The 5,506-nt window shown below is 41.5% G+C and overlaps 1 non-coding gene across 1 annotated transcript; it reads right to left on the bottom strand.

The window, feature by feature from the left end:
- Nucleotides 1-887: 887 nt before the first annotated feature.
- LOC128593476 (small nucleolar RNA U13) lies at nucleotides 888-989 on the bottom strand. The gene has a single exon (XR_008382363.1). It is a non-coding gene; the product is annotated as a small nucleolar RNA U13 (small nucleolar RNA).
- Nucleotides 990-5,506: the final 4,517 nt, after the last annotated feature.

Raw genomic sequence — 5,506 nt, 5'->3', positions numbered from 1 at the left:
ATATCACATATAGTTTTTGATGAACATAAACTGGGATAATGTAGTACATATTTGTGATAGATTGATTGAAAATTGGCCCCAATTTTGTACCTTTTTCTGTAACCATAACTTTTGAAATATGATATTGAAGGTCTTCCCATCAAGGGGCAGTGTAATTTTCCTCAAATCTCTGTGTCCTTTGAGTAGCTTTGGCCAATTCTGAGGCCAGGGTTAAGAGGCCTTGTGAGTGTCCTTGACTGTGCCATGGTAGCAAGCTGAGGCTAGCCTGAGAAAGAGGGAAGAGAGCTGGGACACTCAGCTGATAACCAACAGACCCTTATGAGGAAAAAATAACAACTTTGGTAAATGAACATAGTATTGCATTTTAATCTGTATTCCTTTGATTACAAGTAAATTAAACACTAAAAAGTCTATTTAGTGACCAATGCTTGTTCATATTCTTTGTGTATTTTTCTTTTGGAGAATTCTTTTATTTATAGTTTTTTATATGGAAGGAATATTAATTCCTTGTATTGTATATATAAAAATTGTTCTTCAGACTGGGTGCAGTGGCTCACACCTATAATCCTAGCACTCTGGGAGGCCGAGGGAGGTGGATTGCTTGAGATCAGCCTGAGCAAGAGTGAGACCCTGTCTTTACCAAAAATAGAAAAACTAGCTGGACGTAGTGGTGCACACCTATAGTCTCAGCTACTTGGGAGGCTGAGGCCAGAGGATTGCTCAAGGCTAAGAGTTTGAGGTTGCTGTGACCTATGATGCCAGGGCACTCTACCCAGGGTGACAAAGTGAGACTCTGTCTCAAAGAAAATTGTTCTCCAGTTTGTCATTTCCTGTTAAATTTTATTTAGCACACTCCTATAACCAAGGGTTTTAACTTTTTCTTTTCATGTTAGATGGGTAATGTGACAATGTCATAACAAGTTCTGAGGGAGGCACATTTTACAGGAGTGTGAAAACCTAATCATTACACTTAGGAACCACAAAAGGATCATTTTAATTTTTTATGTAGTTAAATGTGTTAATATTTTCCTTACAAAGGAAAGTATTTTCCTTTTTCATTTTTGTTGGGTCAATGCTAAGAAAATGAGTTCCCTCTCCAAAATTACATAGTTACTTACCTATTACCTATTAGGGAACACAAACATTCAAAAGACTAAATTTTTAATAGTGAAACACAGAACTTGGTAGGGTATTCAAGAATGTAATTTGGTCATGGAGCTAATATTACTTAGGATGCTTTCTTATGCCAGTGCCAGAAACCTTGCCTTAAATTAGTTAAAAATTATAACACAATTTATTTCACGTAAGAAATTTTGAAGTATGCCAGTTTCCAAAATTGGTTAAGCCAGAAGTTCAATAGTTCTCCCCACCCTAAACCCAATTTGTTTTTGGTTTTACCAGAATGCCATCACTGGGGTGTTGGCTTTGTCTTTAAGCGGTTCTCTTCACAGTCCCAATATGGCTACCAGTAGCCAAAGGGCAGCACTTTTCCTTGTTGGGTCTCCCAAGCACTGGATATATGCGCCTTCCTTTAGTATAGCTGGACCATCTAAGGTCATGTGCTCACCCTTCGGTGAATAACAATGGCTAAGAGAATTCTAATTATGGATCATCTTGATCAATCAGAACTCCCTTTTGGAACTAGGGAGAAATTAGATAATCAGTATCTTCCATAATTGAGGTTTGGGCAGGAAGGAGGAAAGGGAGAATGAATGCTGGACAGGTCACCAACAGTGTTTGCTTTAGGCATACTTAGGCATACCTAAAATTGGATGCCGTTTCCCAATTTGTAGTCTTAAAAAAATTGTAACCATTTCCAACATAGTCTAAAACAAGCAGGGCTCTGTATTCCACTCTGTTTTGAATTATGCTTCTGCTATTTATCATCTGTGGCAGCTGGGGTAAGTTATTCGATCTCTTTAAACTTATTTTCCCATTGGTAAAATGGAAATATTATCTATCTGGTTTGGTGCATAGTAGATCTTCAACAAATTATCATTTATTATTATTATGTCCATTCATGAATCGACTCATAGTTCTAATTTTCTTAGCTCTATTTTGTCTTAACACATTTGACCAAATTTGTGATTACTATGCCATATCCTATCTGCTTTGAGGCCAGTTTTAAACACTGAGCTGGCTTTTCTTTACCACATTCCCACTTGCCCTTCCACTACCCTTCTAGCTCTCTTGAACTCTTATGGGTATGGGTGTTTTCTGTACTTTATACATGAGTGGCATTGATTTCTTTTCTCTAGTGAATTATGTTTGACTTAAAGTTCTGAGGTCAGTGTTTACAAAAATGATTCTGTGGTGAGGTTGCCAACTCTCTAACATGTTTTAAATCATCCTTTGGTTTAATAATAAAAATCAGCTCTCTTTTCCCATTTGAAATTGCATATGTAAACAGAGTTTCTTAATTTATATTACCTTGTGCTTTTCACGCGAAGCTGGGCTTCTTGGAGGCATACCTCTGTGTGTGTGTGTGTGTGTGTGTGTGTGTGTGTGTGTGTGTGTGTGTGTGTGTGTGTGTGTGCATGTGCACACATGTGTTTTTCCCTTAGTATAACACAAGGCAATCTGTCATTCTGGCAATGAAGAGTGAGTCTCATACATAGAAGGACTGAGAAACAGAAAGTCTCCTTGTGCTGTCAATCTGGGCTGATGACCTGGAGCCTCTTCACACGTCAAAGCAGTCAGCACTAACACTTGGGTCATGACCAAATGAATTGTTTCTGCAGCTGGCGGCCATGATGAACTGGTTTGGGCCTTTGTTTCCTCTTGCAGTGATGGAGTGACTGCCACTCTATTAACCAAAATAACACATGAGCCATATGGACCTCCTTAACATACTTCAAAATATACCACATCACAAGTATGTGTGGTGATTGTTTACTGAGCTTCAGTTTTCCCATATGTATAAAAAAAGAGAGTAACACCCACCATAGAGGATTGTTGTGAAAATGAACGAGGTGATCCTGAAAATTGTTAGCACAGGCTCAACGCCCATAGCTCAGTGGTTAGGGTGCTGGCCGCATACACCAGGGCTGGTAGGTTTGAACCCAGCCTGGGCCTACTAAACAACAATGACAACTCCAACAAAAAAAATAGCTGGGCATTGTGGTGCCTGTATTCTCAGCTACCTGGGAGGCTGAGGCAAGAGAATTGTTTAAGCCCAAGAGTTTGAGGTTACTGTGAGCTGTGACATCATAGCACTCTACCCAGGGCGACACAGTGAGACTCGTCTCAAAAAAAAGAAAAAGAAAAAAAGAAAAGAAAATTGTCAGCACAGTGCCTGGCCCATTGTAAATACTCAGCAAGAGGTAGTGTTCATAAGGGTTAAGATTTTCTTTTTAAGTGCAATTAGAGCAAGGCATGGAAGAATTATACCTGCATACTCACCTGGGAATCATTATTTTATTTCATTTTGCTCAATTTTTAAGTTGATTTTTGTTCAAACCTTCAGCAAGCCTTCCAGTTCTACGCGCTGTTTTGGAGACCAGTTGACACTGCTCCGTTTCTCTGTGGGATGGCATTGATCCTTTCAAATGAGCTGTGGAGGAGCACATCTTTGTCAATTAATAGAGAAAACCCTACCTATGCAGTGGAAATAATTTTTGCTTTTTTTTTATTTGTAATTTCCATTTTCCTCTCTTGGTTTGTCTTCTAGGGAAAGAGCTAATATTCTGATGAGGCCACATCCTGCAGCATGGCATTGGGCCTTATATGCTAGGTGACCCTGTGGCAGAAGGAGGCGTGGAGGCAAGTCTGGTAGCGGATGGGAGGGAAGCACTTACTTTTCTTTGAGTCTTACTGGCCCACAGGAAACAGGTGTGTTTTTGAGGAGGCTGGGTGACCTAATCAAATGGTGTTTGATCTGGATGTAGAAAGCTTGACAATTGTCAGGCACTATAACTAGGTTTGGCATGTGGCCTGCTTCATACATCTGATCACATGGGCTCTGAAATAAAATTGGTGGAAATTATGCCTGTTCTGTGTCTAAAATATCCAAAGGGCCTTCAGTTTGGCTGGGTTTTATTCTTCTTGAGCAAGAGTTTTACAGGCTACACATTTCTGAGAGGGCCTTACAGAGGTGGGGGACCTAAAGCTAAGGGATCTCTAGCTTCATGCTATTGGGGGCTCCATCCAGAATGGGGCACAGCCTCTTCCTTGATAAGGGGTGAGAAGGAAGTACCTTAGGGCACTGTCGAGCTCCACACAGGCTGTGGAGATGCGCTAAAGAGGGAAAGTGTTTCCATGCTCTGTGCCACCCGGAGGCTGTGGTTGAGGCTTCTCTTGTCATGGTCAGGGTCGCCCCCACCCCTAGACATGAGCACAGAGAGGCCTCTGTCCTGTCTCTCAGCACCATAGGCCCAGGACTTGAGCAGGAGAGCAGGGAAGCCTCTGTGCTCAGGGGAGGCATCTCCAAGTGCTGGGCTAAAGGCTCTAGGGTCCAGAGCCATGTTCCTGACTGTCGCATGTGTGGGAGGCATGGGAAGCTTGTTAGGATGTAGGGTCTGCTTGCCCAGACCCTGCTTCTAACAAGCTCCTGGGTGATGGTGATGCTGCTGGTCCTGGGAACACAGGTTGAGTAGCAGAGTATAGAGCAGCGGGTCTTCAAGTGTGTTCCACCCAGCAGCAGCCAGTGTACCCCTGGGAACTTACTAGAAATGCATGTCCAGATGTGCTGAACCAGGAACTCCAGAATTATAGGGCAGTAGTCCTCCATGTTTCAATGCACTCTCCATGTGACCCTGCTATTTGCTCAAGTTTGAGAACCACTGGTCTGGGGTACAGGCCTACTTAATGTTCTGACATCACCAATTTACTTTTTCTCAGAAATGACAGAGGGGAACTTTTAGAATATTAACATATTATTAATGTTAATATATTAATAACTAACATATTAACAGATCACGGTGTCACAAATCTTGATATCAGCTGTCCACACCTGGCTGTTTCACAAATGGATGGGGCAAACCCCAATTTTTTTAAGTTACAAAGGAAGTCCATGTTCTCCTTTTAAAATTCACACAATATTGAACTATAATTATAATAGAAAAAGTGAAGGTTCCATCTCCCGTCCTCTCTTACCATTTCTCTGGGGTGTAATAACTGCTCACAATGTTGGAACTTCTTCTTTGAACAACTAAAACACACTATCTGGAGCCCATTTTTAAATATAAAAATTATGTTGCCTTAATATTTGTGGAATATTCTGACGCAGAACTCATAAAACCCTATATAATCTCTCTTTTTGTTTTGAGACAGAGTCTCACTTTGTCACCCTTGGTAGAGTGCCATGGCATCACAGCTCACTGCAACCTCAAACTCTTGAGCTCAAGCGATTCTGTTGCCTCAGCCTCCCAAGTAGCTGGGACTACAGGCGCCTGCCACAATGCCTGGCTATTTTTTTTAGAGGTGGGGTCTTGCTCTGGCTCAGGCTGGTCTTGAACCTGTGGGTTCAGGCAATACACCTTCCTTCCAGAGTGCTAGGATTATAGGC

Source organism: Nycticebus coucang, chromosome 1 (genome assembly GCF_027406575.1).
Source record: "Nycticebus coucang isolate mNycCou1 chromosome 1, mNycCou1.pri, whole genome shotgun sequence".
In the NCBI taxonomy this organism is placed as follows: domain Eukaryota; kingdom Metazoa; phylum Chordata; class Mammalia; order Primates; family Lorisidae; genus Nycticebus; species Nycticebus coucang.
This window is presented reverse-complemented; position numbering and strand designations above follow the sequence as displayed.